The sequence below is a fragment of the Tachyglossus aculeatus genome, chromosome X1, assembly GCF_015852505.1.
Source record: "Tachyglossus aculeatus isolate mTacAcu1 chromosome X1, mTacAcu1.pri, whole genome shotgun sequence".
Taxonomy (NCBI): Eukaryota; Metazoa; Chordata; class Mammalia; order Monotremata; family Tachyglossidae; genus Tachyglossus; species Tachyglossus aculeatus.
Genome location: NC_052101.1, coordinates 44,889,990 through 44,907,692, shown reverse-complemented (window position 1 = coordinate 44,907,692; position 17,703 = coordinate 44,889,990). Strand labels below are relative to the sequence as shown.

At 47.1% G+C, this 17,703-nt stretch overlaps 1 protein-coding gene across 2 annotated transcripts in view; it reads right to left on the bottom strand.

Moving 5' to 3' along the window:
• The window catches only part of SHROOM1 (shroom family member 1), a 50,204-nt gene extending 33,514 nt beyond the window's left edge, over positions 1-16,690 (bottom strand). For both annotated transcript variants that reach the window (XM_038772717.1, XM_038772715.1), the window contains exon 1: positions 16,595-16,690. The gene's annotated coding sequence lies outside the window, so the exon portion shown is untranslated. The remainder of the gene's footprint in view (positions 1-16,594) is intronic.
• Positions 16,691-17,703: the final 1,013 nt, after the last annotated feature.

Here is a 17,703-nt window from a genome sequence, read left to right as displayed (position 1 = left end):
TCCATGAACACGGGCGCCACAATCGAACCATGGAACTCAATCAGTGGTATTTATTGAGCACTTAACAAAGCGCTTGGGAGAGTACACTATAGCAGAGTTCCCTGCCCATAGTAGGTACCAAAGTGGAAGGAGACTGGGTGCTTAAAATAAAAAGAATGGACATAAAGGCAAATCTATCTCAGACAGGAGACAGAAAATCAGACCATCCAGTGTAAAAGTGGATGTCTGGTCACTCTAATAATGGCCAACGGGCATGCAGAGAAATGGGAAAAGTGCAAATGGCACCTGGGGCTGAAGCCAGGATTGAGTTCTCTAGAAGATATGCTGAGGGTATTTCCAGGGGCCTGGCAACACCCCATCAAAGCAGCCATCCAGTTTCCAGCTGCCCACTTAATTTGATGCCAAGGGAGGTGCCAGGCTTCCTCTCCAAGCATGGTGGCAAATTGACCCTCTTAGATACAGCCAGTCCAGGGGTCTGGTGAATTGGGGACCCGGAATAAGGCCAATACCACATCTAGGTCTCCTGGGAGGGCTCCTTGATGTCTAGGGGGTGGAACAAGCATTAGAAATTTCGAGGAGACGATCGCGATTAAATCTCTTGGCACTGAATTCTCTGCTGGATCCGTATTCATCCGTTCAACTCACTTGTGCAAAGGCGACTGTTTTTGGAATCTAGGCCAAAATGGTGCCACTTAATTCCAAGAGATTATTCCCTTCCCTCTCAGTCCGCTGGACTGAAACATGACAAATTGCATTTGCAAGCAGCAGCAGGGTACACTGGAGCCTTAGATGAAACTAATGCAAACTCTCCCCGGAACTGTGCTAGTCCTGGGGCCAAGGATCCTCCCTGGGCAGTCAATTAGGAGCATTCACAATTCCACGCTTCAAAATTTGAGACTCAGCATGGCCTAGTGTACAGAACGTGGGCCTGGGAATCAGAAGGCTCTCCACTGCTTATCTGCTGTGTGACTTTGGACAAGTCAATTCACTTCTCTGTGCCTCAGTTCCCTCATCTTTAAAATGGGGATTAAGACTGTAAGCCCCATATGGGACAGGGACCGTGCCCACCTGATTAGCCTGTATCTACCCCACACTTAGAACAGTGCCTGGCACAAAGTGCTTAACGAGTACCACCTTTTTAAAAAGAGGGCTATGACTCTGTGGTGGCTGCAGATACAGATGCCCCCTGTAAACTCGCAGTGTACTATGTGGGGGAGGGGGCTGGGGGCACGTTGTGTACACTTAGTCAGGAGTGGGGCCCAAGAGACACCTAGAGAGTCAATGGGATCAAAGATCACCAGCTCCATTCACTGCCCACCCTCAAGATAAGCTGAAGCAGACATGGCCCACCCTGCTTGGGAATCCGAAAGCTCTGGCCAGCCTGCCAAGTGGCCCTGGGCCAGGGCACAGAACCCCATGCGATCTGGCTGGTACATCAGAGCAGTCTCAAACGCACTTCAGAATCTCTCAGACAAGAACTACCATTTGGTCTGCCGAAGGTACCTGGAAGCTGCTCCCAGAATCCAGGAACGTGGCTTGGCAGATAAAGCACAGGACTGGCAACCAGAAGACCTGCATTCTGCTCCCGGCTCCGCCACTTGCCTGCTGTGTGACCTTGGGTAAGTCACTTCGCTTCTCTGTGCCTCAGTTTCCTCAACGACAAAATGGAGATTCGGCACCCTTTCTACCTCTTTCTTAGACTGTGAGTCCCATGTGGGAAAGGGACCGTGTCAGACCTGATTAACTTGTATCTACTCCAGCGCTTACTACAGTGCTTGACACATAGTAAGCACTTAACAAATGCCATAAGAACCAGTGGGGGGCGGGGAGGGAACCCATTCTCCAAGACCTTCCACCCAGCAGCAACCTGCCAGGATGCAAGCAAATCAGGCTTGGAAAGCTTTTGGCAATTATGGGCCATGCAGATCCCTTTACAAGGAATCTAAGTGGCCTAGGAGATTGAAATACTGATCTCCCAGACACACGCTTATTGTTTGATCAACACGGTCCTTTTTCCAGGAGCTAATCTCTGCTGCCCCATCTCAGGTACTCTACCAATCTCAACTACGGGAGGGAGAGTCAAGCAGAGGCATAACCCTTCCATTCCTAGTTTGGGCAGTGGCTAGTGAGTGAAAGGCAATCTGCTACAAGTCAAAACTCTTCTGTGTTGGAGAAGCAGTGGTGGCTTGGGAGAGAGTAGAGGGCGGAGACTCAGGTTTACTGTGCAGAAGGAGACAATGGTAAACCACTCGCTTATTTTTAACAAGAAAACTCTATGGATCCACTCCAGAACGATGGCAGATGGAGGAGAGATTTGTCTGTGGTGTCACTATGGGTCGGAGATGACTCGACAGCGTAAGACAAAAATCTCTGCTGCCCACATTTGAGCTGGAGCAGGTGTTCCCACCCCACCTGGTCGTTGAGGACCCAGGTTGCCCGGCTGCCAAAACCACTGAGTTTACAAATTGTGCCTTTGAGGGCAAGGAATGTACAGAACAGCATGGCCCAGTGGATAGAGCACGGACCTGGGCATCAGAATGACTTGTGTGATATTGGTCAAGTCACTTAACTTCTCTGGGCCTCAGTTACCTCATCTGTGATAGCAACAGAGACCAGTATTCCATATTGAAATGCCCTACTAGAAGACCACTACTTCCATAACTGAATAAATCCAGCCTAGCCAAGAAGGGTAAGCTTCACCTATTTTAGCACCATAGCTGCCACCATGACCAAAGCACTTAGCACAGTGCTCTGCACATAGGAAGTGCTCAATAAATACCACTGATGATGAGGAGGATAATGACATAAAGGGCCGAGTGCTAGAAGTCCTGACTTTACTTAACAGTGCCAGATTTAGTCAATCATATTTAGTGAGCAGTTACTGTGTGCAGAGCACTATACTAAGCCCTTGGAAGAGAACAATATAACAATAGACAGACATATTCCTTGCCCACAATGAGCTTACAATCTAGAGGGGGAGGTTTAGAGAGTAGCCAGATCTCCCAAGTGCTTAGTATAGTGCTCTGCACAAAGTAAGTGCTTAATCGATACCAGTGATTGACTGATCAGTCTCTGGAGCCTCTTACTCCTTTGCCAGGGCTGACAGAGAGGCTGTCCTTGGACAAAGAGACCTTCCTGGCTCAATCATCAACTGAGAGGATTTATTGAGTGCCTTCACTGTATTAAACAACTGTGAGGGTAAGGTAAGTTGATGTGATCCCTGCCTTCAAGGAGCTTACAATCTTGCCGGGGAGACATAATAAAATAAATTTCAGGTAGATGGAAGTAAGCAGAATTTAATGTTAAGCACATTAGTGCTGTTGGGGGGAAGGGTCTAAAGGCTTAGGGGATACATTCAAATGCACAGGTGACTGACACAGTCCCCAGCTGGCTGGGGAGGACTCTGGGGAAGTCACTTAGCTTCACTGTACCTCAGTTTCCTCATCTGTAAAATGGGGATCAAATATCTGCTCTCCCTTCTACTTAGACTGGGGCTGTGTCCAAGCAGATTATCTTGTCTGTAATAATAATAATAATTGTGGTACTTGTTAAGCGCTTACTATGTAAGTCCCACATGGGACTTACAGTCCAAGTAAAAGGGAGAATATGTATTGAATCCTCATTTTACAGATGAGGGAACTGAGGTACAGAGAAATTAAGTGATTTGACCAAGGTCACACACAGGCAGGTGGCAGAGCTGGGATGAGAACCTAGGTCCTTTGACTCCTAGGCCCGTGCTCTTCACTAGGTCACACAGTTACTCTGTACCCCAGCACTTAGTACAGTGTTTGGTACACAGTAAGTATTTAACAAATACCACAGTTGTTATTATTATTACTTGGGCAAAATCTATCGATGGTATTTACTGAACGCACATAGTGTGCAGAGTACTTGGGAGATTGCAATACAAGACCTCTTGAAGATGTGTTTTGAGTAGGGGCTGCTGTCAATGATCTCCCAGGTGGAAGTTTCAAGAACCACCATCTAAGCATCCAGGCCAAGACTGCTGGCTTCCCCCTTCCCACCCAGAAAACAGGGAGTCAGATGGGTTTTGGAATTTGAGAAGCAGTGTGTCCTAGTGGATAGCTCACAGGCCTGGGAGTCAGAGTGATCTGAGTTCTAACCCCAGCTCCGCCACTTGGCTGCTGTGTGACCTTGGGAAAGTCACTTCTCTTCTCTGTACCTCAGTTGCTTCAACTGTAAAATGGGGATTAAGACTGTGAACTCCATGTGGGACATGGACTGTGTCCACGATTAGCTGACCTGGTTAGCTCATATCTACCCCAGTGCTTTGCAATAATAATAATGGCAATTGTTAAGTGCTTACTATGTGCAAAGCACTGTTTTAAGCGCTGGGGAGGATACAAGATGATCAGGTTGTCCACACGGGGCTCACATTTTTAATCCCCGTTTTACAGATGAGGTAACTAAGGCACAGAAAAGTTAAGTGACTTGCCCAAAGTCACACAGCTGACAATTGGTGATCCAGGATTTGAACCCATGACCTCTGACTCCCAAGCCCATGATCTTCACTGAGCCACACAGCTTCTCTACAATGTACGGCACATAGTAAGTGCTTAACAAATACCATAAAACAAACAACGACCTGACTAGCTCATATCTACCCCAGCGCTTAGTACAGTACCTGACACATAGTAAGTGCTTAACAAATACCATAAAACAAACAACAATCTGCCTACCTTGTATCTACCCCAGTGCTTAGTACAGTGCCTGGCACATAGTAAGTGCTTAACAATACCATAAAACAAACAACAACCTGACTAGCTTGTATCTCCACCAGAGATTAGTACAGTGCCTGGAACATAGTAAGCACTTGAAAAATATCATAAAAAAAGTTGTCAGGTGATCAGGTTTCCAGATGCTCCTTGCCCTGCCCTGCCCTCAGGGACTTATGGGGCTCCTTGAGGTTTGGCGGGGTAGAGGGGTACCGTACCTTAATTCTTTCCATTATTTAAACACCAGCCGGGCCCCAGGCTCTCCAGTTTCAGGGAACAGGAAAGGAGTGCTGATCCAGGAAACTTCTTGGCGTTCCAACACATCAGATACACTCAATGGGCCGTGGGAACGCCTTTGGAGACGACTAAGTTGGAGGCTGCCTTCTCAAATATCAGTGATTTCAGGTGATTCCGTGAGGCATCACACCTGTCCCCATGGGGCACCTCCAGACTCTCATCAAGCCTGGGAAGCAGCATGGCTCAGTGGAAAGAGCCAGATGACCTGGGTCCAGCTCCCGGCTTCACCACTTGCCTGAAGTGTGACCTTGGGCAAGTCACTTAACTTCCCTGTGCCTCAGTTCCCTCAGCTGTAAAATGGGGATTCAATCCCTGGTCTCCCTCCTACTTAGACTTGACTGGATTGTCTTGTATCTGTCCCAGCACTTCGAATAGCTGGAAGCATGCAGGAAAAACCCTCCACAAGGTACACTGAGAACCATGGTGGATGCATCAGTGAAGAGGCCTGGGAGTCGGAAGGATCTGGTTCGAATCCCACCTCCACTGCTTGTCTGATATGCGACCTTGGGCAAGTCACTTAATTTCTCTGTGCCTCAGCTACCTCATTTGCAAAATGGGAATTAAGCCCATAATAATAATAATAATAATGGCATTTGTTAAGTGCTTACTATGTGCCAAGCACTGTTCTAAGCACTGGGGGGGATACAAGGTGATCAGGTTGTCCCACATGGGGCTCACAGTCTTAATCCCCATTTTACAGAAGAGGTAACTGAGGCACAGAAAAGTGAAGTGACTTGCCCAAAGTCACACAGCAGACAAGTGGTAGAGCCGGGATTAGAACCCATGCCCTCTGACTCCCAGGCCCGTGCTCTTGCCACTGAGCCACGCTGCTTCTCTGCTTCTCTTCTATTACCACAAGTTATATGGACTATGTGTCCAATCTGATTAGCTTGTATCTACCCAGCACATAGTACAGTGCCTGGCGCATAGTACGTGCTTAACAAATACCACTTAAAAAAAAAAAAAGAGACCAAGGGATCAGTCCCTAGTTCCTGTCTGAAGGGGAGGGGGAGAGGAGAGGCTTCAAGCCTCCTCAGAGTTAGATGAAAACCCAGCTTCGTCTGCCTCCAAAACAAAGGTGTAATACAATGCTCTGCACATAGTAAGCGCTTAACAAGTACAATTACTCTAATGCACCTCTCTGGTTTCAGAGTAGCCATCATCTGTCTGGGACATCAGGGAAGCTCTTAGCCTTTCCCCCCAACACCCCAAGAAGAAGGTGTCCGTTGTGTGGCCGATACTGTTAGTGGCCCAGCCTGAGTCTCTGGTTTCCTGTCACGCACCTGGGGACAATGGTGTTTTTATGACCAGCAGTTCGACTAAATAATACAACAGTCAAACCCTGGAAAAAAGCAGAAGAATAACATCAAGTCCAAAACACACACTGAAATTGGGCAACTTAAATTTGGAAAAATGTCTAAGAAAATCCCCTGACGGACACTTTTCTTTTTAGCTTCATTTCTTTATCGAGTGTCATCTTATTGTTGGAATATCAAATTGACGCCCAGGAGGCTTGGGTTTTTATTCTCTGGCTCAAAGTCAGTTCAAAGAGGGCAGGGACTGCGGCGGTGCGGGGTGGGGAGGGTGCTCTACCTCAATTTCCCCATTTGTAAAATGGAGTTAGAAAAGAGGATCGATAGGCCCGGAGTCCCTCCTCAGCCAGAGGGGCAGATCGGTGACAGGAAGGAACTAGACACCTCCCCTCTTGGAACCAGAGCATGCAGGGGAGAGACAAGTCAAACCCAAACCCAAACCCTCGTTCTGAAATTCAAGCCCAGCAGTGAGTGACTGGAGAAGGCATGAGGAACATTTCCCACACATACCCTGAACGGGGTTATATCGTACTCTCCCAAGGGGCTTAGTAGACTGCTCTGCACACAGTCAGCGCTCAATAAATAGCACTGATTGATTGATTGACAGCAAGCTCACAGGTCCCTGGGTCCCTGAAGCAGGAGGCAGTGAGACCTAGTGGAAGGAGCACAGAACTGGGGGAGTCCACTCAATAGGAGGGAGAACAGATATTGAATCTCCATTTTACAGATGAGGAAACTGTGGCCCAGAGAAATAAAGTCACTTGCCCGAACTCACACAGCAGGCAAATGGCAGAGCCAGGCCTGTGCTCTTTCCATTAGGCCACAATGCTTCCAAATTCTTTTCCACCACAGAGATTATACTGTGCCACAAACTTGCACTATGGCTCTAACATGGGATATTTCATGACATCCAGGAAGCATTAAGTGGATTCCGAATCATCTTTTTCAGCCTGCCTCTATGTTTAGACACTAGACATCTTGCAAGTACACTACAGGGCAAGTTAAACTACAAGGCAAGTAGACTACAGGGCAACAAACTACAAAGCAAGTAGACTACAGTGCAAATAGACAACAGTACCAGCAAGGCATAACAGAAGCAGTATGGCATAGTAGATACAGCACGGGCCTGGAAGTCAGAAGGTCATGAGTTCTAATCTAGCCTCAACCACTTGTCTGCTGTGTGACCTTGGGTAAGTCACTTCACTTCTCTGGGCTTCAGTTACCTCATCTGTAAAATGGGGATTGAGGCCGTGAGTCCCATGTGGGTCAGGGACTGTGTCCAACCCGATTTGCTGGTATCCACCCCAGTGCTTAGTACAGTGCCTGGCACATAGTAAGCGATGAACAAATACCAGAATTATTACTATTACTTGTCTACAGGGCAAGTAGACTATGAGGCAAATTAAACTACAGGGCAAATAGATTAGAGGTAAGCTCCGCCACTTGTCTGCTGTGTGACCTTGGGCAAGGCACATCACTTCTCTGTGACTCAGTTACCTCCTCTGTAAAAAATGGGGACTAAGACCCTGATTAAGACATAAGACCGTGGACAGGGACTGTGTCTGACCTGATTATCTTGTATCTACCCCAGCGCTTAGAATAGTCCTTGACACATAGTAAGCGCTTAACAAATACCATCATTATCATTAAGTAGAGTATAGGGCAAGTAGACTACAGGGCAGATCCAGGAGAAGAAATCTGGGCTTGGATTTACCACATGCCACGTGCCAGAGGGGATGCAGACAAGTATCTACTGAACATCTGCCTCTAGTAGACGGGTGTCAGCTTGGGCCCACCCTCTCTGTGACGGAAGGACCCCCAAACAAGACAAATCCCCCAGAATGTGGAACATGTGTTTGTGGCTTTCCTAGAGTGGGGAGCCATGATCCCTTTCCAAACTGCCCGGAACTAGCATTCCCGGAAGAGGCCACCAGTCTGTTTTGGGAATGCTAATGCCACCCACCTTGGCCAGAACATGTTCATCAACACTCCTACCTAGAGAGTGGCTGTGAGCATGGCAGAGGTGAGTGGATAATAATAGTGCCGAATATCAGGCGCTAAACCTCATGAGCATGGAAAGGCGCTGCTATAAATCATCAGACACCTATAAATCATCAGACACGAGGCCCTGATGTTACTGTCCTGGGGCCTTTCATATCCAGGATGTTTCTCTGTCACCACTTGAATAATATGCAAGGTACAACTCATAAAATGTCAATGATTTATACTGCTGGTTCCCTCTCTTTCACACACACACAAACATACACACGTCAAAGCTAAATGACAGCCGTCAGTGATGACAAGCTGATACAGAAAATCTTAACAAGGAAATCATATCTACCCCATACGAACTAAAAAAAAAAATTTGAACAGACCGAAAGTTTAGCATTTTCCCTTCTGCACTTAACTTTCCACATCTATTTTTCTGGGGAGAGAAACATTTTACAACTTCCCTTGATAAAGAGAAGCACAGGATAAGATGGGTCAACTTTGGGGTTTGCTCCCCGAGGCAAGAGCAGAGTCACAGGTGGAAATACTTTTCAAAGTGGAAAGATTCATTTTACAGAGGGCTTTTCAAGATTCATGCTGACTAAGGCTTTTCAATTTTAAAAGTATCCCATGGTAAATAAAACCGTTTTAAATCTATTTTCTCATTCTAACCATATAAAACCAAGTTAGAAAACCTTCTAAAGAGTTTTTAGGTGAAAAATGAAAATATTATTCACTGTGCACATACATGTGGTCAAATATTTATTGCCTTCAGTTCATAAACACTTTTTACAGAAGCTATGTGGCTTTGTGGAAAGACCACAGGCCTGGGAGTATGAAGATGTGGGATCCAATCCCAGCTCTGCCACTTGCCTACTGTGTAACATTGGGCAACATACTTAACGTCTCTGTGCCTCAGTTCCCTCACCTGTAAAATGGGGGTTAATCCTACTCCAACTTACTTACATTGTGAGCCCCATAAGAGACAGGGACTGTGTCTACCTGATTATCTTTTATCTGCCCCAATGCTGGCACATAGTAAACACTTAATAAATGCCACAATTATCATCATTATTATTATTACAACATCCCAGCTCTGCCACTTGTCTGGTGAGCAACCTTGGGCAAGCCACTTAACATCTCTGTGTCTCAGTTACCTTATCTGTAAAATGGGGATTAAGACTGTAAACCCCACGTGAGACAACCTGATTACCTTGTATCTAACCCAGCTCTTAGAACAGTGCTTGGCACATAGTAAGCACTTAATATCATAATTATTATTATATATGGAATTCTGTAGAAATCAATCAATTAATCATATTTATTGAGCACTTACTGTGTGCAGAGCACTGTACTAAGCGCTTGGGAAGTACAAGTTGGCAACATATAAAGACGGTCCCTACCCAACAGTGGGTTCACAGTCTAGAAGAAATAAATAGCCCCAAGTCACACAGGTGACAATTGACAGAGGCGGGATTTGAACGCCTGACCTCTGATTCCAAAGCCCGGGCTCTTTCCACTGAGCCACGGACAAGAAATATCCCCATCTGCTTGACACTTGTTTCTCAGTCATATTTACTGAGGACTTACTGTGTGCAGAAGGGACTGTGTCTGACCTGATTAGCTTGTATCTACCCTGACTGTAAGTCCCATGTGGGACACAGATTGCGTTCTCCTGCTTAGAAGGAGCGTAGCTAAGTGGAAAGAGCCCAGGCTTGGGAGTCAGAGGTCATGGGTTCTAGTACCGGCTCTGCCACTTGCCACTTCTACTAAGCACTTGGGAGTGTACAATAGAACAATAGACACATTTCCTGCCCACAACAGTCTACGGGGGAACAACTTAGACAATACCCCCTGCAGGGAGGGGGGAAAGCAGCCTTTAGTGTTTCTATCAATCAACCATATTTATTAAGCACTTAATATGTGCCCCTGCCCCCTCTCAGAGTCACACCTGGAGAGTTTCCAGTACTTTTCATTCATTCAATTGTATTCAATTTTATTTATTGAGCGCTTACGGTGTGCAAAGCACTGTACTAAGCACTTGGGAAGTACAAATCGGCAACATATAAAGACGGTCCCTACCCAACAATGGGCTCACGGTCTAGAAACTTCATGACTACAGGAGGGAGAGTCAAGCAGAGGCCTACCTATTCCATTCCTAGCTTGTGCAGTGGCTAGCGAGTGGAAGGCAATCCGCTACAAGTCAAAACTCACCTATGCTGAGCAGCAGCGGCATGGGAGAGAGATGAAGGCAGAGACTCGTTTACTGCACAGGAGGCAATGGTAAATCACTTCCATATTTTTACCAAGAAAACTCTTTGGATATGCTACCAGAATGACTGCAGGTGGAAGTAGGGTGTTCTGGGAGAGATGTGTCTATGGCGTCGCTAAAGGTCAGATTTGACTCGACAGCATAAGACGACAACAACAAATGTGCCTCTGCACACTGTCCTAAGCACTTGGGACAGAATCAGCAGACATATTCCCTGCCCATAACGAGCTTAAAGAGTCTAGAGGGGGCTTCCTAGGATTCCTAGTCTTAATCACGGTCTTAGTCCCCATTTTTTACAGAGGAGGTAACTGAGGTAGTTCAGTTAGCTCAGTTATATCAGGTAACTGATTAAGATGTAATCTTAACATGTCCAAGACTAAACTCCTTGTCTTCCCTCCCAAACCCTGCCCTCTCCCTGACTTTCCCATCTCTGTTGACGGCACTACCATCCTTCCCGTCTCACAAGCCCGCAAACTTGGTGTCATCCTCGACTCCGCTCTCTCATTCACCCCTCACATCCAAACCGTCACCAAAACCTGCCGGTTTCAGCTCCGCAACATTGACAAGATCCGCCCTTTCCTCTCCATCCATACCGCTACCCTGCTCATTCAACCTCTCATCCTATCCCGTCTGGACTGCTGCATCAGCCTTCTCTCTGATCTCCCATCCTCGTGTCTCTCCCCACTTCAATCCATACTTCATCATCATCAATCATATTTATTGAGCGCTTACTATGTGCAGAGCACTGTACTAAGCGCTTGGGAAGTACAAATTGGCAACATATAGAGACAGTCCCTACCCAACAGTGGGCTCACAGTCTAAAAGGGGGAGACAGAGAACAAAACCAAACATACTAACAAAATAAAATAAATAGAATAGATATGCACAAGTAAAATAAATAAATAAATAGAGAAATATATGCAAACATATATACATATATACAGGTGCTGTGGGGAAGGGAAGGAGGTAAGATGGGGGGGATGGAGAGGGGAACGAGGGGGAGAGGAAGGAAGAGGCTCAGTCTGGGAAGGCCTCCTGGAGGAGGTGAGCTCTCAGCAGGGCCTTGAAGGGAGGAAGAGAGCTAGCTTGGCGGATGGGCAGAGGGAGGGCATTCCAGGCCCGGGGGATGATGTGGGCCAGGGGTCGATGGCGGGACAGGCGAGAACGAGGTACGGTGAGGAGATTAGCGGCGGAGGAGAGGAGGGTGCGGGCTGGGCTGTAGAAGGAGAGAAGGGAGGTGAGGTAGGAGGGGGCGAGGAGATGGACAGCCTTGAAGCCCAGGGTGAGGAGTTTCTGCCTGATGCGCAGATTGATTGGTAGCCACTGGAGATTATTGAGGAGGGGAGTAATATGCCCAGAGCATTTCTGGACAAAGATAATCCGGGCAGCAGCATAAAGTGGCTCCAGTGGCTACCAATCAATCTGCGCATCAGGCAGAAACCCCCATATGGGGGTCCAACTCGATTTGCTTGTATTCACCCCAGTGCTTACTACAGTGCCTTGCCAATAGTAAGTGCTTAACAAATACCATAATTATTATTATTATTATGTGATCCCTTCCCACAAGGAGCTAAAAGTCTACAGGAGGGAGTAGGAGAGTGAATAGGTTTCATCCCCATTTCACTGGTAAAGGAAACTGAGGCAGAGAGTGGTTAAGTAGCTTACCCAAGTCACACGGCAGGCAAGGGCAGAGCTTGTATTGTGGACAGGAATCCTGTCTACCTATTCTATTGTCCGGTGCTCTCCCAACCACTTAAAGTACAGTGCTCTGTGCACAGTAAGCCTCAAAAATTTACCACTGATTCACTGTATCAGTTAGCAAGCAGTCCCATGCTCTTTCCACTGCAGCCTCTCATATACAAGAGGAAACCCAGAATTAAAAAGCCCAAAATAAAAAAAAAACCTGTCCTCCTAGCTATTTGTTCTTTCACTATGCTTCTCAGGTGCTTCACCAAATGAACTAACCCTCAGGCCATCCCTAGGTTGTGTTTTTCTCTCCTATGGGGGTAAAAGTGCACCAAAGCTAGAGAACCCAGATCACACAGTCCTCCTCCTCTCCCCTCCCCACTACAACCCACCCCCTTCCCAGGAGAATAAGCCTGCAAACCACCTGGTAAACACTGAGCTGACAGCAGACTTCCAGACCTGGGATCTCTGTTAACCCTTCCTTTGCTCACTGCTCTTCTTCTTGAGAAGCAGAACGGCTTGGTAGACAGAGCAGAGGCCCGGTCTGCCACTTGTCTGCTGGATGATCTTGGGCAAGTCACTTAACTTCTCTATGCCTCAGTTACCTTATCTGGAAATGGGGATGGAGACTGTGAGCCCCACGTGGGACAGGGACTGTGTCCAACCCAATTTGCTCATATCCACCCCAGTGCTTAGTACAGTGCCTGGCATAAAGTAAGAGCTTGACAAATATCATAATTATTAATTATTATCCTCTAGGCTGTAAACTCCTTGTGTGCAGGGAACGTGCCTACCTATTCTGTTACATTATACTCTCCCAAGCGCTTAGTAAATTGCTTTGCACACAGTAAATGCTCAGTAAATATGACTGATTGATTCTCCTCCTCATTTGATGCAGATATCAATTCTGCATCTTGCCTGAGAACAGCATTCTGCTAAGCGGTGTGGCAAACTGCAAAAGGTTTAGGCTTAAGACTGCCCTCGAGGAGTTTACAGTCTAACGGGAGAGACAGCTCAGCATCTTCCACTATAACAGAAGGGGAAGGGGGCTTGGTTGTTGTGCGGGCTGATTAAGACAAATACCTGTAGATCTCTTGATAAAGAAAATGGCAAGAGAAGTATTTCGTGAAGACAAATTACTTCTGGCCCAAACCAGAAAGGAACAGAGACAGTTCACTTTCAGCTATTCCCAAATAACTCTGCCGCTTGCTTCCTATGTGACTCTGGGCAGGCCATGTCACCTCAGTTTCCTTGACTGTAAAATGCTGTTAAAATACCTGTTCTTCCACCCCATTAGACAGTGAGCCCCAAATAGGATACGGGCTGTTTCTGATCTATTTGTCTTGCATCTACCCCGGCACTTAGGCTAATGCTTGGCACATAATAAACATACCACCACTAATAGCATCAAATCCCAAGCTTTATTTTAGCCAGCATAACTTTGGCCCCTTCTTCTCATTCATGCATTCATTCAATCGTATTTATTGAGCACCTACTGTGTGCAGAGCACTGTACTAAGCACTTGGGAGTGCTTCTCCTCCTCAGGACACCTCCCCAGAGGTGTCCATGACGTCTGACAGACCTGCATTTCCCTCCTTTCAGAGTCCACGCTTCCACCCCACCCCCTCTACTCTCTTCCCGCCAAGCTGGGAAGAGCTAAAAGGTAGATAGGAGTGGGAGACAGGGCCTGGATAAACAAGTCCCTGATGAATCAAAAGGAACCAGCTATGGCAGGCCTTCTCTTTATACAGAGGATGCTATACTAATTACGGCATCTCTCCCTCAAGACTGTAAGCTCACTGTGGGCAGCAAATGTGCCTGTTATATTGTTATACTGTACTCCCCCAAGCGCTTAGTACGGTGCTCTGTACACAGTAAGCGCTCTATAAATATGATTGACTGATCAGCACTTACTAGATGTCAAGCACTGTCCTAAGCTTCAGGGTAAAGACAGGATGATCAGATCAGTCACATCCCTGTCCGACATGGGCTCACACTCTGAGTAGGAGGGAGAAAAGATATTCATTCATTCAATCGTACTTACTGAGTGCTTATTGTGTGCAGAGCACTGTACTAAGCGCTTGAGAGAGTACAACACAGCAATAAGCAGACACATTCCCTACCCACAACGAGCTTACTGAATCTCTATTTTACAGTTGAGGAAACCGAGGCACAGAGAAGTTGCGTAACTTGCCCTAAGTCACACAGCAGGCAAGTGGAGGAATCAGGATTAGAACCCAGATCCTCTGACTCCCAAGGCCATGCCCTTTCCATTAGGCCACACTGCTTCCCAATCTCCATGTCGGGATGGAAGGGGGCGGCGGATCTGCTTATTCTGAAATTCATTCAATCGTACTTTTTGAGCACTTACTGTGTGTAGAGCACTGTACTAAGCGCTTGGAAAGTACAATTTGGCAACAAATATTTCATTCATTCACTTGCATTTACTAAGCACTTGCTGTATGCAAAGCACTATGCACTTTGGAGAAGCAGCGTGGTTCAGTGGAAAGAGCACAGGCTTGGGAATCAGACAACGTGGGTTCTAATCCTGTCTCTGCTATTTGACTGCTGTGTAACCTTGGGCAAGTCGCTTAACTTCTTTGTGCCTCAGTTACCTCTGCTGGTAAAATGGGGATTATGACTGTGAGCCCCTCATGGGACCACCTGATTACCATGTATCTCTCCCGGTGCTTAGAACAGTGCTTGGCACATAGTAAGCACTTAAACACCATCATCATCATTATTATTATTATTTCAGCAAGAAGAGGGGCATCTTTTTTTTCAATTTACTCTCAGTTGCTCAAAAGGGAGAGGGAAGTGAAAATAATAATAATGATGGCATTAGTAAGTGCTTAAATACCATCATTATCATTATTATTATTTCAGCACGAAGACAGGAATCGTCTTTTTCAATTTACTCAGTCGCTCAAAAGGGAGAGGGAGGGGAAAATAATAATAATGACGGTATTTGTTAAGCGCTTACTATGTGCCAAGCACTGTCTAAGCACTGGGGTGGATATGAGCATCTCAGGCGCCCAAATCCCTCCTTTCCTCCGGGACGTTTAAGGGCTTTTTTTCCCTCCTCTCCTTTGCAAATGGGGATGATGAACAAAGAGGCCTCAACCTCGGGTCCCGGCCTCCTCTCCCGCCACTCGGCTTTCAGCAAAGTCGTGTGAAAAGTCCCAAGTTTCCGACGTGACCGCCTAACAATAGGGATGACGTGCTCCGCATTGCTTCGGGCGACTAGCTGCGGGGGGGAAAAAATAAGTCAAGCTTCCTCGTTTCACCCTTTTTCCAAGTTCTCGCAGTTCGATACCCCCATGGCAAGCTTTAACCATCCACTGTCGCCTTTCCCTCTAAACTGACTGTGCCCTGGATGGTCGAATGGGAACTGAACCTATTCAGGGGGCATAGTTTCAGAGGGTTTCGAGAACTTCGGAGGAAAAACCGACTTTCCAAGAGATTCCCAGAGTGGCCCTTAAAAATCTCAACGGGATCATGATGGTGTTTGTTAAGCGCTTACTATGTGCCAAGCTTCTAAGCGCTGGGATCTCCAGAGGCCTGGGAGGAGTGCTTCTGGCCCACCCTAACAATAAAAACGAATTATTTTTCCTTCCCTACGACCCCATTCCTGAACGTTCCGGGGTCATTTTGCACACTCTAACTTACGCCTTCGTCCCAGATGGCTTACCATATGTTGCCAACTTGTACTTCCCAAGCGCTTAGTACAGTGCTCTGCACACAGTAAGCACTCAATAAATACGATTGATTGACTGATTACCAGTTGCACACATACATGGGGCCAACCTGATTACCTTGTATCTCCCCAGCGCTTAGAACAGTGCTTGGCACTTAGGAAGCGCTCAACAAATACCATCATCAATATTATTATTTTTTTTAAAAAGTACCGATTCGAAAGTCCTTATTAACCTGGGCTGGAACTCCATAATACTCGCAAGCATTCTAGAGCGTTGCTTCCTTAAGTCTGCACGCCTTTTCCTAAAATTAAAAATAAATCATTAGAGTTAGGGTAACTTAACTGTCCTGAAGGTCCAGGCCGAGAAGGATAAATGGCTGGAAGCTGTGAAATAAAAAAGGATTGCTTCCCTCCCCCTGCGGCGCCCCTCCAGCGTCAAATTCCCGGATTCTTCAAATTCCTGCATTCACCTTTGAAAAGCAAGTTTTCAGCAGACATGTGCTCCCGCCCCCGGTCTTTCTTCCGCAGCTAAACAATTGTTGGGGTGCCCCCGGAGGGCAGCGAGGCTCCTTCTTTTCCCCCCTCGCCCCGGCTCCCGTCCTACCTGCATCTCTCCTCCCGGCTCGGTCCTTCGACGCTCCCCGGGGGTCCCGGTGAGCGTGGGAAGCCCCCTGCACCCTTCGGCGGGACGCCTGGGTCCTCTGCGCGGCCCAGCCCGGCGACTCTCCCGATCCCGCAGTTTCCCTGGCTACTTTCGGGGAGGAAAGGTAGCCAGCCGGGACAAGGGCCCGCCCAATCAGGCAGCGGGAGGAGGGGGCAGTATAATCAACCTGAAACTCTGATGTCACAGGGGAGGCATGTCCATACCACACCACGGCTGCCCAGGCTAAAAAATCCCCCAGGCCACACATGAAAACAACAATCATAATAATAATGATGGTATTTGTTAAGCGTTTACTATGTGCCCAGCACTGTTCTAAGCGCTGGGGTGATAATACTAATGATGATGGTATTTGTTAAGCACTTACTAGGTGCCAAGCATTGTTCTAAGCACTGGGGGATGATGATGATGGTAATTGTTAAGCACTTACTATGTGCCAGGCGCTGTTCTAAGCACGGGGGTAGATACAAGGTTATCAGGTTGTCCCACGTGGGGCTCACAGTCTGCACCCCCATTTTACAGATGAGGGAATTGAGGCACAGAGAAGCAAAGTGACATGCCCAAATTCACACAGCTGAGAAGTGGCAGAGTCGGAATTAGAACCCATGACCTCTGACTCCTAAGCCCGTGCTCTTTCCACTAAGCCACACTGTTGTCCCACATGGGGCTCACAGGCAATCCCCATTTTACAGATGAGGCAACTGGGGCACAGAGACATTAAGTGACTTGCCCAGATCATCGCTTAGAATAGTGCTTGGCATATAGTAAGCGCTTAACAAACACCATCATTATATTACTACAAGGTTATCAGGTTGGCCCCCGTGGGGCTCACAGTCTTCATCCCCATTTTACAGAGGAGGTAACTGAGGCACAGACAAGTTAAGTGACGTGCCCAAAGTCACACAGCTGACAGGTGGTGGAGTTGGGATTTGACCCACAACCTATGACTCCCAAACCCATGCTCTTTCCACTAAGCCATGCTGAATGATGGTATCTGTTAAGCACTTAATATGTGGCAAAGCACTGTTCTAAGCACTGGGGTAGATACAAGG